This window comes from Canis lupus, chromosome 34 (assembly GCF_011100685.1).
Source record: "Canis lupus familiaris isolate Mischka breed German Shepherd chromosome 34, alternate assembly UU_Cfam_GSD_1.0, whole genome shotgun sequence".
Lineage (NCBI taxonomy): Eukaryota > Metazoa > Chordata > Mammalia > Carnivora > Canidae > Canis > Canis lupus.
In genome coordinates, this window is record NC_049255.1 from 16,587,880 (window position 1) to 16,603,005 (window position 15,126).

At 44.6% G+C, this 15,126-nt stretch overlaps 1 long non-coding RNA gene across 1 annotated transcript; it reads right to left on the bottom strand.

The window, feature by feature from the left end:
* Nucleotides 1–634: 634 nt before the first annotated feature.
* LOC111093848 lies at nt 635–13,554 on the bottom strand. The gene is made up of 3 exons (XR_005383547.1): nt 13,110–13,554; nt 6,965–7,050; nt 635–1,902 (listed from the first exon to the last, which is right to left on the bottom strand). It is a non-coding gene; the product is annotated as an uncharacterized LOC111093848 (long non-coding RNA).
* Nucleotides 13,555–15,126: the final 1,572 nt, after the last annotated feature.

Here is a 15,126-nt window from a genome sequence, read left to right on the forward strand (position 1 = left end):
AAACCCACTGAGCAACTGGTGCTCAGAGGCATAAATGCTTACTGCTTAATGGTATTGCTTATCCTAACCCCCTTAAGAAAGAAGGGAACAACCTAGAGTTTGCATTTACAACCCACACTTTATGTGTGGAAAATTATATGTTCTCTCAGTCATTATATCATTCAGTAATTCACATTTGAGGGCTTCCAATTTGTTTGACTCTTCTACAAAAGACAAAATTCTTCTGGCAGATGGCCGTCATCCTCGTGCCCACCCCAGACTGCAGAAAGCCCTTCACACGAAGCCAACAGAAGTGGGCTTCATGCTGCATCCATCATTGCTTTAAAAGGACTTGCTTTTTTCTCTTCACATCTTTGGAAATATATTGTCTAATACGGCATCACCTGATGTAGGAAAGATGTTGCCGTTTGAAGCTGACGGCCAAGAAAGAATTCTTGAGATGTCTTTAGTGCAAAAAGGTGTTTTGGGTTTTTTTAAGATTTTATTTTTTTATTCATGAGAGGCACAAAGAGAGAGGCAGAGACACAGGCAGAGGGAGGAGAAGCAGGCTCCATGCAGAGAGCCTGATGTGGGACTCAATCCCGGGGAATCCGGGATCAGGCCCTGAGCCAAAGGCAGACATTCAACTGCTGATCTACCCAGGTGTCCCCAAAAAGGTGGTTTTATTAAAGGTCAGGACCCGTGGGCAGAAGGAGCTGCACTGGGGTCATGAGGGGTGGCCCATTATATACCTTCAATTTGGGAGAGGGTTAGGTATCATGTAACTCTAAGGAATTCTGGAAGCAAGGATCTTGAGGGAATTGTTGGGAAAAGGTCATTTATTACTAATAAAACGTGAGTCATGAGATCCTTCAGATGTATATTGGTGGGTCATATGCTTGGGGGATGATTGCCAACATGTATCTTATGGCACAGAGGTAAAGGAAGTTTCCAAAGGAGTTTTTTATATTAAAGGAGACTTACAGGGTTCTAGGGGGTTGGGCTGAAATTGCCTTTTTCCCTTAGCAAAGTACCAACATCCAGGCAGTTGAGTCCCTAGAGGAAGGTCACTCTGCTTGTTTCAAGAACTTGTCTTTGGGCTGCAGGCAGCAGTAAGGAAATTTCATTTTCTTTTGCTTTTGTTTCCCACATCATCATTGATGAAAATAATGCAGCATCTCCTAGGCTGCCTCCTCCTCCCTTACTGTCTGCCAGCCCCCTCCCACCCCACACTAATCCCACCAGGTTTCTTTTCTCTCATACTTGCTCTTTGGTGTTCTCATCCGTTGCCTTTGGTGCCTGACATTTCTAGCCTAGATCCTGGGCCCCCAACTTGAGGGTCTCATCAGTCTTAAGCTGAGCATGTGTGAAATGGGATATCCAAATGCATGCTGGCGAGCTGGTGAATGAGTGGGACTTGAAGGCCCCAGAGGCCAGAATCCTTCTCACCAGGAGACCCAGCCCAACAGGTGACCTGTCAGTAACAGTCGGTGGCCTTTTGTCACTGTAGAGATTGTCTGTGGATCTGTTGTCCCTACTCTTGAGAGTCCCCAGAGCTCTTAAGGGTGGAGACCCCTCCTGCTCATCTCCAGTTCCCTTGAAGGCCCTGCCCCAACGCCTTGCACAGAGTGAATCCGTATTAACTGCTGGTCCAGTTGAAGTTTTGCTCAGCGCTGCCCACATTCATCCAATGTTCAGACTCTCATTCCAAGAAGCTTCAGCCACAGACAAAGGCCCCTGTGTACTTCTCCCTTGGAGCCGGCAAGGCCCAGAGCAGACACTGGAGGCACACTAGTCCCTTTCCTCCGGCTCTCGCCTCTGCGCCTGTGGTTTGGCATCCTTTGGCATCCTCCCTCAATTCCAGGACCTTGGCAGCTGCGTGAAAGCATCATAGGTATGGCCAGAACGGAAAGCTGTAGGGAACTGATGGCACACAGAGGCGCTTACCTGCAGGCCATTCTCAGAACCCATCATCTTCCTTTCCTTCCTCCTCTATCCTGGGGACCCTCCCCCCACACCCCGTGGTCCTCTCCTTCCACATCAACACACAGGGGCTCCTCTGATGTGCTCATCTAACCCTCCAGTGGGGCCCCACAGGGATGGGGACAGTCTTGCAGGCAGGGCCTGCTCCTGAGACCCTCCTTGGCCCAGCAGAGCTGAGAGGGTGAGCCTCTCAGGGTTGGGGGGTGGGAGTGAGGCTGGCTGGGGCTTCCCCTCCATGCTGCAGGTGCTCCGACAGCCCCAGGGACAGTGACTGGATACGGCTCCCTGACCATGACTCCTCAGCATCATCTCTTCTCCCCTCCCACCTGCAGATCTGACACAGGCTTCACACCCCCCAGGGCTCTGCGGGGTTCTGGCAAGTTCCAGGGGGCTGCTTCTCACTCCACCTCCCTCTCCTACTCAGGAGGGCATACCCAACTTGAGTAAATGAGTGACATTTGTGAGGGACAATCTTGAATGCCGTCTGGTTATTGCTTATATTTTAAAAAGACAACTGGCACCAGCCTTGCCAGAGCTATCGAAACTGAGCAAAATGACTTGGGTCCGTGATGGGGTGGTACATCTGTAACATTACAGAGCATGGAAATGTTCAGAAAATAGTTATTGGCTATGGTACGGGGATGCATGCCTGGCCCAGACACAGTCATTTGTGTTAGAAATTTTGTACTTAGTTAAGTTTGGTTGTGCTGATATTTAAGGGACAACTAGAATATCATTCTCTATGGCCCTTTTTTTTTTAAGATTTTATTTATTTATTCATGAGAGATAGAGAGAGAGAGAGAGAGAGAGGCAGAGATACAGGCAGAGGGAGAAGCAGGCTCCATGCAGGGAGCCCGACGTGGGACTTGATCCCAGAACTCCAGGATCAGGCCCTGAGCTGAAGGCAGCGCTAAATGGCTGGGCAACCCGGGCTGCTCTCTATGTCCCTTTTATTAGTAAATCATTACTAAGTTCTCATTGTGGAGTGTATGTGGTTCAAATCCCATTCAAAACAATGCTGAAAAGCAGTTATAAATCTATCTGGAACTTCTAAGGGATATTTTAAAATGTGAGTTGGTTGTTTTTTTTCAACGTTGAGAAGGTGAAAGGAGATGTTTGGAAAAACAAGGTTGTCCTGTTATGCAGATAGATTCTTTAAGTAAAGGGGAGTCTCTGTTAATAGCTCTCTTCCTGTTACAGGCTCTACTTTCCCACGTAAATATAGGCACTTAATGGGAGAGGCAGATGGCTTTTCCTGCATTGGCTGAGTTTTTACTACTTTTAACTCAAAATAATCTTTATGCCAAAGTGGTCCATCTTGGAGCAGCTTGCCCTGGGCCCCTGCCCATGTCTTTTGGGAGTAAAGGGACAGATTAGTAGAATAACGGACTATCTGCTTGGTCCATAAAGATGAAAATGGGCATAGAAAAGGCAGCAGGCTCTTCTAAACATTTCTGGAATATTAAATAGTCATGTTTCTCACCCATGAGCATTTTTGTACTAAATCCACTTTTGCTTCTGTGTAACCCAGCTGAGAGCACATTGGTCATTTCAGTGGGTTGTTTTCTTTATTGAAGATTATTTCGTTACTTGGATACCTTCCACCCCCTATCCCGCCGCGCCTGCTAGGAATTACTGCCAGGGCAATTTTCTCCCGCGTGTTGAAGCAAGGATGGTTTTTCCACTAGTTCCCATCTGCACTACTTCAGGAATCTCCATGGTGTAGGGGGAATGCCCTCTCATTCAGCATCTTGCTGTGTTTGGACCGCAGGCGTGCGGCACACTCTGACTCGGGTTTTTTGTGCCCAAGATTACGTATCCGAGAAACCACCAAGGAGCCGACACCGATGCAAACACACGAGGGTTTATTTACAAGCTCGAGCTTGGGTCCAAGTACACCCGACACAGTGGAGCAGGGACTTGGAGCCTGAGGTGGGTTCCAGCTTAGTTTTATGGGCTGGTCTAGGGGACCTCCAGAAAGGGGGGAGGAATTTTTCAAGTTCTGTTTACATTCTGATATGGGGCTTTCAAGGGCATTGAGCTCTGTTCTCATTCTAATATGGGGCTTCACTGACTAAGGTGAAGTTCAGCTCTTATTCCCAGGGGCCTGGGATGGCTGTACTTGTGCTAACACTGAACTTAAGATGGAATGGCCTTAATTTTCTCGGCCTCCACAGGGTTCAGGCCAGGGTCCTTAGAGCCTAGGCACAAACAGGTGAGGGCTTGCTGCCGGCTCCTGTCTCTAAACCTGCCGTGCAGACCTGTTGCAGAGCTCGGCTGCAGAGCCAGAAGTTGGCTACCCGCTTGCCTTTTCCTAATGGTCTCTCTCCTTAGAACCTGGAATTGACCTCTTTTTTTTTCTTTTCTTTTCTTTCCTTCTTCTTCTTTTTTTTTTTTTTTAATTTTAATTCCACTACAGTTACCATAAAGTGTTATATTAGTTTCAGGTGCACAATACTGGAGTTGATCTCTTAGCCCACAGCTGAACCTCAGCTGAATCACGTCACTACTATGAGTTGTCATTTCAGTGGTCTGCTGGCAAATGCTGGCAAATGCTCTCAAGGAATGGGAGGGGAAAGGGTGTTGACTTACAGTATTTGCTGATTTCATTTTTTAAAAAGATTTTATTTATTTATTTATTCATGAGAGACACAGAGAGAAAGAGGGGAGCAGGGACACAGGCAGAGTGAGAAGCAGGCTCCATGCAGGGAGACCCATGCGGGACTCGATCCTGGGACTCGATCCTGGGACTCCAGGATCACACCCTGAGCTAATGGCAGGCACTAAACTGCTGAGCCACCCAGGGATCCCCTATTTGCTGATTTCATGGGGGTAAATACTCCCGCCAATGCCAATTTCAAACTGCCAACGTCAAATCTCATGCGGGAAACAAATGCAGAAGAGAAATTATTTAGTTTCCCTACTACCTATGGCCCCATTGGCAAGTCCTTGAAATGGACAGAGTGACATTATTCTGGGAGCTCCACTGCCTCGATTATTGTTTAGTAAACCCTCACTTAGGAGACCCTTTAGATGTATATCTAAAGTGGGTCATATGCTTGGAGGATGATTGCCAACATGTTATCTTGGGTTGGGGGGTAGAGATAAAGGGAGCTTCCAAAGGAATTTTTATATGTTAAAGTAGACTTGCAGGATCTTGGGGTTGGGCTAAAATTGCCTCTTGCCCTTAGCAAAGTATCAACATCCAGCAGTTGAGTCCCTAGAGGAAGGTCCCTCGGCTCTTTTCAAGGACTTGTCAATGGGCTGTATGTAGTAAAGAAAGGTAATAATTTTTCTTCTGCCTTTGTTTCTCACATCATCATGACTGAGGGTTTACTAAATAATAATATATGACCTTTCCCAACAATAGCTAGCCCCCTCAGGATCCTGGAAACCTTGTTTCCAAAATACCTGGAAGACTTAATTTTCCTTAACTTCCTCCCAACTTGAAGATATATCATCACCAGCCCTCACGACCCCATTGCAGCTCTTTCTTCCCATGGGGCCTGTCCTCGTGCTTTAATAAAACCACCTTTTTGTTTTATTTTTATTTTTTTAAATTTTATTTATTTATGATAGGCACACAGCGAGAGAGAGAGAGAGAGAGAGAGAGAGAGAGAGAGAGGCAGAGACACAGGCAGAGGGAGAAGCAGGCTTCATGCACCGGGAGCCCGACGTGGGACTCGATCCCGGGTCTCCAAGATCATGCCCTGGGCCAAAGGCAGGCGCTAAACCGCTGCACCACCCAGGGATCCCTAAAACCACCTTTTTGTACCAAAGACGTCTCAAGAATTCTTTCTTGGCCGTTGGCTTCGAACCCTAACATCTTTCCTACATCAAAGTCATTTAGTTGTAGTAGAGCTGGTAAGAAATATGTGCCATTGGCTTTTCTGAGATAGTCCCAGAGACTCCAGCACACCACCGCTTCCTCTTCAGTGAAACAAGAATCATGATTAGAACATATTCTTGCTCACAGAAATATTTCTGACTTATTCGATCATTCATTTTTTTCAATAATGCATTTATGGAGAATCTATGTCAAAATCAGTGCTAGGTGCTGGAGATGGAGGAGCTCACTGCTGAGATTGTGGCTCAAACAAAATAACACACACCAGGGAAAGACTCCACCTTCTTGATCCTTAACATACTATACAAATGTAAATTAACTTGAATTAGATTTAAAAACATGGGTTTACAAAGGGCTTCGTCTGTCCAAAAGGGCTCTATGAAGAGCTATTTTGTTTTGTTTTGTTTTGTTTTTTTGTTGTTTTATGAAAAGCTATTTTGTAAATATTAGTATAATGAGACATTGAAGAAAATAGATCTACAGGAACTTTAATAATTTATGTATCTCCTACCCACTTCCAAAAAGCATTTGCAGTAGTTTGGTATGTAAAAACAATTAGAAATATAAGAGCAAGTCCCACCATCACAAAGATAAAATGAGACACAAAAGGAGAAAGGAAGGAAGTGATGACAGAAGGAGCAAGTGAGCCATACTTTCAACTGTAAGCCTCTTAAAGCCAGGGGAGTGTTTATACTCATCAAGTTTTTTTCTTAGTGCTTAAAATATCTTTGGTTCCAACATGATCGTTGCGTGAGTCTGTAGCATTCATTTTGCTACCATTTACACTTCTGAGAATTTATTGCATAATTACCGAACACCTCGTTGAAACAGAAGAAAGATGTAGAAGTAAGAGCATCTTTTCCTAAGTCAGAGCCCTCGGGGCCTCTTCTGTGCTTAATGGCACGGGCTCCTGGAGCCTTGTCTGCTCTGCTGGCTGAATGAGTCTCCCAAACCTTCCCTTGGGCTCCTGCATCAAGTCTACACTGTAGCCTGGCAGGACAGGCTACTCCTCCATCTGGGGTGCCCCTGCCTCCCTGAGTGCCCATCCAGCCCCTGTCTCCCTGGGTGCCCATCCAGCCCCTGCTCCAGCAGCGTGGCTCCTGCCAGGCCCCACTCATGTTTCCTTCTTCCTGGACCCCCCTGTCTCCCCCTTACCTCTTACAGAGGACAGCTCAGGTTCCACCTTCTCCAGGACATCTCCAGCCCATGCTGATTCCCCTTCTCCTTACTGTTTTGGGGCGCTTTGCGGTTACACATTTGGCATTTAGTTCATTGAGGATGTGAAGGAATGAAAAGCAAGGTGTGATTAGAGCAAAGACCATATGACAAAATATTTCAGAAATACATTTATAGAATAATCTTTTTTTTTTCATTTATAGAATAATCTTAGAGTGGGGAGGGCTACTAAAAATGATCTAGCCCAGCTCTTTTACACATAAAGGAACTGAGACCTGAGAAGAGAAGTGACTGGCTCGAGGTTCTCCAGTAGGTTAGCAATAGAGCTGGAACCGCAGTCCCTGAATCTCAGTATTTTATAACACTAGTTTCATTTTGTGTTTCACTTAATAGCCAGCAACTAGGACTTTAGATATTCAGCAATTCAGGCCCCAAACATTATGATTTGGGGAAAAGAACTGTGAAGTCAGGAGCACCTGGGTGGCTCAGTGGTTGAGCATCTGCCTTTGGCTCAGGGCATGATTCCAGGGTCCTGGGATCAAGTCCCTCTTCGGGCTCCCCGAGGGGAGCCTGCTTCTCCCTCTGCCTTGTCTCTGCCTCTCTCTCTGTCTCCCATGAATAAATAAATAAAATCTCAAAAGAAAAAGAACAGTGAAGTCAGTGAAAGGCAGGACATCTCAATTTCCATCCTAACTTTCCAAATTTACAAATCACTTCAGGGCTTTGGGCCTTTGTTGTTTCATCTGTAAAAGGGGGGGATGCGCTGGATGGCCTTTAAGGTTCTATCTGCTTCTGTCACTCTATAAACCTACCATAGTTGGCCCAGCCCTCCCACAGAACTCCTGGGAGAGGGCACATCTCTAGCCTCTGCTCCCTCCTTCACCCTGGTCCCCAGCCAACCCCTCCCCCCCCACCCCACATTTCCCCACCTGAGCTCCTCCCTTCTTTTTTTAAAACTCTACTCAAACTGCTAATACTTAACATTGCCAGTGTCTTCCCCCTACCCCTGGCTAAATTAGATGTCCCTCCAGCTAATGTAAAATCTTGGGTAAATATCACTATCACCTTCTTGTTCTATATTATCATAATTTTTTCTTATCTCGTCTAGTAGCATAAGAACTTACTAAAAAGTCTGGGAATGTGTCTGGCTCATTGTTCTATCTTAAGTACCTATAAATATGTGTGTCTCATAGCAAGAGTCAATAAATATTTGGTGAATGAGCTGAATTATTTTAGACCAGGAAACAGGATCAAGTCTGTGGTACTGATTTTGGCTGAATCTGTGAAAAGAGACAGCTTGACTGAAGGCTGGGACTGGAACTGAACTAGGATGATTCGAGGATGATTAAACTATGAAAGATGTGGAAAATGGTCACAGAACACTGGCCTAAGTCAGGGCTCAGCAAACTTTTTTTGTAAAGGGCCATATAGTAAATATATTAGGCTTTGCAGACCATATGATCTTACCACGATAGCACAAAAACAGCTAGACAATACGGAAACAAATAGGCGTGTCTGTGTTTCCATAAAACTTTACATATAAAGAGACATTTAAATTCCATATAATTTTCACACATCACAAAATATTCTTTTAGTTTTTTCAATTATTTAAAAATATATGGGGAGGGATCCCTGGGTGGCGCAGCGGTTTGGCGCCTGCCTTTGGCCCAGGGCGCGATCCTGGAGACCTGGAATCGAATCCCACATCGGGCTCCCGGTGCATGGAGCCTGCTTCTCCCTCTGCCTTTGTTTCTGGCTCTCTCTGTCTCTCAGTCTTTCATGAATAAATAAATAAATAAAATCTTTAAAAAAAAATTAAAAAAAATAAAAATATATGGGGAGCCTGGCTGGCTCAGTCGTAGAATATATGACTTTTGATCGCAGGGTTGTGAGTTCAAGCCCCACACTTAGTGTGTAGTAATCTCTAGTGTAGAGATTACTTAAAAATAAAATTTTTAACAAACAAACCAAAATATATAAACCATTCTTAGCTTGCGGGCTATACAAACACAGGGAGTACATGGGTTAAAAGTGTTATATCGGTATAATTTATAAAATTAATACTGCACTATGATTATTCTAAGGAAATTCCCACTGAAGTATTTAGGGGCAAAGGGTCCTGAGGAATGCAACTATGCTATATAGGACATAGTAATTAGAAATCCAGATTGTTGAGATTTTTTTTCGCATAATTTAGAAAGGATCATGGGATTCTAGTGTGGGGTGTCTTTCTAAGAACAAAACAGGGAGAAATAATAATACAATAAACTATAGAAAATAAAAGACAAATGAAAAACTGGGGAAATAGTTTGCCTCATATATGACAAAAGGTTGGTAGCCTCAATGTGTAATGAGCCCTTGCAGATTAATAAATAAAAGATAAACAAAGGCAGTTCACAGAAGTAGGAAAATATGTTCAACTTCTTCAGTTATCAAAGAAATTCACGTTATAACAAGATAGAATGGCTTTGTGTGTGTATGAATATATATACATATATATACATATGTACATATATGTGTGTGTGTGTATATATATATATTCTAATAGAGACCACACCAAGTTTCTCTTGGAGGAAATGATGATTGTTTTAACATGAGACAGAACCCCAGGGTAGAAAGAATGTATGGTTTAGCAAGGGGGCTTCTTTCATAATTCCTGTAGAATATACAGGTTTTAACCAGTGCAAAAACTCAAGACCTCTAATAGTATCTTAAGGAGCAGGATCTCTGGCCCCTCTGTGATCAGAATATGGTGGGGACCTCTTGAAGTGGCTTTAGCTGTGTTCTAATAACACATGACACTATGATCTACTGACACTGAAGTTTGAACTTCATATAATTTTCATGTCATGAAATATATGCTTCTGATTTTTTTTCAACCATTTACAAATGTAAACACCATTCTTAGCTTGTAAGCTATACAAAAATGGGCTTTTGGTCCACTGGCTATTTTTGCTGACTCCTGAGGTAGAAAAAAGAAGGGGGGTGGATTTCCGGAAACTGCAAAGGCTAATCTTTTCTTAGCTGTAGACTTGTGTTAAAAAAAATAAACTAAATGAGGTTAGCAAGAGAAATCATGAGGGAAAAGAGTATGTAGGGCTCTGCAGGCCTTGGGAGAACCTTGGCTTTAGGGAAGTGGCAAGACATTACAGGCTTTTAAGCAGCATATTCAAAAACTTCTATACTCGCTCCATAGGCTTCTGCCCAAGAGAGTCCCCCCCAGCATTTCTGATTCAGTCTCTACTTCCCTGAGCAGAATGTTGGCTGCGGAGATAAGGCCCAGTAAATGACCTTAACGACTCAGTGGGATTGCCTTTGTATCTTCCCACACTCAAGACACCTCTGTCAAGAGTGGTTGTAAGGAGTAAATGAGGATTAAATAATAATAAAAGCCCCTAGCACCGTGCCTGGCACCTGGCAGATGCTGAATAAAGGGCCCAGGGCTGACTCATTTGGATACTTGATTATATCGGAAAGGAAGGAACCTTTTTGCTTCCAGTGATTATAATTACAGGTTTCTCGGTCATACAGTTTCTGCTTTTTTGTTTCTGGACTGGCTTTGTGCTGATTCACTTATCCCGATGTTTGCTCCTTCTTTGTGCAAGAAGTACCGAGCTCTGTCGAATTGCTGTCCCTGCCAAGAATGAAAACCTGGGCATCCAAAAGTGGTCTCTTTCCGGAGGCCAGCCTCACAGACACTTGGTCACCCAGATTCTTCATGTGGCCAGTATAGTCACATTTGAAATCCTTGAATCAGAAGCCTTAACGACAAAATGTTCATGCAACAAAATGACAGCGCTTTTTAAATAACTGGAAGCAACACTTTCTAGTCTGTCTGTGCAGAAGAGATGAGATGAAGCTCTTAGCACAGCACGTGGCTCAGGGTCCCAGTTCACTCATTACTAACCGGTACCATCAACAGTTTGTTCCTCAAAGATGAAAACACCTGGGCTTGGAGCTTCGGACAGGGAAATGGCACACCTCCTTTTGTGTTAGGCCCCTTAAAAAGCTGTGCATATGTAAAATAAAAGTAAACATATTTTTTGGAAGGAAAACAAGATTTAGAGGGAACCAAAACAAAAATACAGTTCCCTCGACCTTACACCCGCATGGGAGAGTGGCCTCGGAGCTAGGTACTAGTGTGATCCCACCCCGCCATCTAGTGGACAATAAGGAGAACCCCAGACTTAGAGCAAAGTAATTCATCTCGTCATGACATTTGTTTCACAGTCTGGAATTCACTGAAAATGTGTTTTGTAATCGGGATAATTTAAATTCCCTATTATATTCACTAGTTACAAGCTTCTATTCAATTAGTTAAAGCAAAATGACAGTGCTGGTATTTAAAAGACTAAGGCCAAACACTAAATTTCCTAAGTCATGCAGCGCTGAAGAAGGTCTGCCTAGGAAAGAGAGAATGGTCCCCAGGTCTCATCAGCATGAATTTCCATGGCCCACCATTCTCATTCATCTGGTACTTTTCTGTCAACACATTTTGTGTTTATTCTGGCGCGTGGGCTGGGAGTGCCCCCAGAGACCAGGGGTATGTCTTCCCTGCAGACTGCTGGACACTGGCCAGGACCAGAGTCATTCCATTCATTTTCCAAGAATGCAACTATCCTTTGTAGCCAGGGTGAATGCTTGGCAAGGGCCCATGTTCTTGGTTTGGTTTGGTGTGTGTGTTTCCTCTCCTTTTATTATTAAGGCTCTTCATGACAAACAACCAGCTTCTTTCCCTAGGTGTTTATATCTTTTTTGTCTAGGATGAAAACAATAGTAGCCCAGTCTCCCCCAAAACTCACTCATAGCAGCACACCTGAAGTATTCAGAGTGGTCCTGAGACCCTCTAGTGAGTATGCGAGTAATTATGATTAATAATGATCATCCCATGTGTTATTTTTTAGTTCCCAGGCACTGTGAGTTATATGCATTTTTGCTAATCCTCACATCAATCTTGCAAAATAAGTAGTATCACCTCCCTTTTGCAGATAAACTGATGCTCAGAGAGGCTACATGGCTTACCCAAGATCACACAGCTAGCAAATGAGTGGCAAAGTCAGAACTGCACTCAGGTCTCACTGGCTCCAAGGCCCCTGCTCCTACCACTGCACAATGTGCCTTTCATTAATCACTCATGTGACTGCCAGACCCGGGGGTCCCCTTAGGGCTGTCACCTCTATAGTCCCTATGACTTAGTACCTGAGACCCCCTAAGAGCCCATGGCCAGTGAATCCAGGAGGAAGGGATTCGATGTGCAAATGACAGACATACAGCAAAACTCTGACTGTGAGATGCACTTTCTCCCCTGCACTTCCAGCTTAGACTGAGGGACGTTCTCGGAGGTTTGCTGGTTCTGAGAATTCTGAGGTTCTTCCGGGAGCCATGGGGGATACTGGGTGAAGAGAGTAGAGTCTCTGCTGCCAAGAGCCCCGGGGCCCATGGGGGAGACATAGGAGGGCTCACAGAAGAAATTCTCCCTTGAAGGGTCTTGTGAGGTGATCGTGGGTGAACCCACCACCTCCACAGCCCCTCTCCTCCTCTGGCCCCAGAACAGAATAGGACAGAATAGAATAGAACACAACAGAATACAGTGGACTAGAGTAATAGAACAGATCAGATAGGACATCATACCCTGTAAGGGGACTATTGTTCCATAAAGTTGTTTTCATTTTAGAAGTGTATTATGTTAAAAAAAAAAAAAAAAAGAAGTGTATTATGTTGTGAACACTGCTGGATGTGAAACTGGCATCTCTTTGTGGCTGCACCCTAAGGAGTATAGACATCTCTAGTCTAGACTAAACTGGGGGCATCCTCCCCACCCTCGCTTGGTAGCAGGAATGAAGGAGGCCATGTGGTGACAGTCCCCAGCAAGGAGGTGGCATCTGGGGATTGTCAGTGCTGAGAGGATCATTTCTCTCTCCAGGCTTAGGCAAATCCTTCCTGAAGGCAGGGAATGGCCCAGATGACCCCGAAATTCTGCAGTCTAACCATGGCCAAGTGTGTGAGGTCCTCTGTGCCAGCCCTGTGCCTGGCTGAGGATCCCCGTCCCCTCCTGCTGGGCCCACAGGAGAGGGGAAAGCAGCCACCAGTGCCTGGTCATCATTTTACCCCAGGTGCCACTTACCTGTGGAGTGGCTGGAATCTGCTGTCAGGTCTCTCAGTTGCAGCATTGTCCCCCAGCCCTGCCGCCCCCAAGCTGTGGGTGCTCCTTGGCTGCCAGAGGCCTCAGGGCCTGGCCCCACCCCTGGTTTTGCAGCGGGTGGCTCTGGGGTTCCTGGCCCACTGCTTTGTCAGGGCACTGAGGCCATGGCCCCTGGAGACTCAGGCCTTCTGTTCACACAGTGGTGGTTGGGGGAGGGTGGTCAAGGACAAGGCTTCTCCATTTCCTCCCTTCCAGCCTTCCAGCAAGACTGCCATTCCTCTTCCTCACGGTCTGCTCCTGGTGTAAGGGGGTCTGGGTTGGATGACTGCCCTAGAGAGGAGTCTCTGGGTGTTACTATAGATGTCCCCAGGTCACATCTGGAGGAGGGCAGGGGGAGGCACCTCCCTGAGCCAGCTTCTCCTCTGCTCTCTGCCCTTCACTCCACACATTGTAATCACTTGCTATGTAACAAATCCCCCCATATCTTCATAGCTTAAAACAACAAACATTTGTTACTTTAGGTTTCTTTTTTTAAAAAATATTTTATTTATTTATTCATGGAGACACAGAGAGAGAGGCAGAGGGAGAAGTAATCTCCCTACAGAGATCCTGATGTGGGACTTGATCCCAGGATCCCAGGACCACGACCTGAGCCAAGGGCAGATGCTCAACCACTGCGCCACCCAGGTGCCCCTACCTTATGGTTTCTGCCTTATGGTTTGTTACCTTATGGTCCCTAAAAGTTTTTGTTGTTGTTGTTGTTTTCTTTTTTTTTTTTTACTGACTCCATCACATTATTCACATAGATACATGTGTCATCTGCAAATAAAAAATAATTTTAGGGACGCCTGGGTGGCTTAGCCATTGAGCGTCTGCCTTTGGCCCAGGGCGTGATCCCGGGATCCGGGATCGAGTTCCATATCAGGCTCTCCACATGGAGCCTGCTTCTCCCTCTACCTAAGTCTCTGCCTCTCTCTCTTGCTGTGTCTCATGAATAAATAAAAATCTTTAAAAAAATAAAAACAAAAATAAATAAAAGTAATTTTAATTCTTTCCAGGCTGGATGTCCTTCAGTTTTTCTTCCTGTCAAGACAATTCAGTGGGGGAGAGAATAGATTTTCTAACAAATGATACTGGGACAACTGGGCATCTACTAACAAAAAAGCATGAAATTGGCCCTGTCTCTCACACTATACAGTAAATTTTTAATAAAAATTAACTCAAAATGGATCATAGACCTAAACATGAGAACAAAGACTGGAAAACTCTAAGATAAAAACACAGGAGTAAATTTTCAGGTCCTTGGGTTAGCCAATGATTCCTTAGATAAAACACCAAAAGCACAAGCAACAACAACAAAAAAAGTCCATCAAAAATTTTTAAAAAGATTTTATTTTATTTATTCTTGAGAGACACAGACAGAGAGAGAAGCAGAGACATAGGCAGAGGGAGGAGCAGGCTCCCTGCAAGGATCCTGATGCAGGACTCGAGCCTGGTTCCTAGGATCACGCCCTCAGCCCAAGGCAGACGCTCAACCACTGAGCCACCCAGGCATTCCAAGTCCATCAAATTTTTTACATTTCAAGCTCCAAAACACACAAAAAAGCAAAAAGACAATGCAGACACTGAGAGAAAAAGTTTGCAAATCATGTCTGATAATTCATATCCAAAATACAGAAAATTCATACAATTCAATAAAAAATAAATAGCTCAATTTAAAAATGAACAAAAAATTTCAAGAGACATTTTTAAAATTTTTATTTTATTTGCATTCTATTAATTCACTTACAGTGTATTCAGTTTCAAGGTAGAGTTCAGTGATTCATCAGTTGTATATAACACCCAGTGCTCATTACATCATGCGCCCTCCTTAACGCCCATCCCCCCACCCTCTCCCCTACAGCCACCCTCAGTTTGTTTCTATGGTTAAAAGTTTCTTGTGGTTTGTTTCCCTCTCTGATTTCATCTTGTTTTATTTTTCCCTCCCTTCATCTATGCT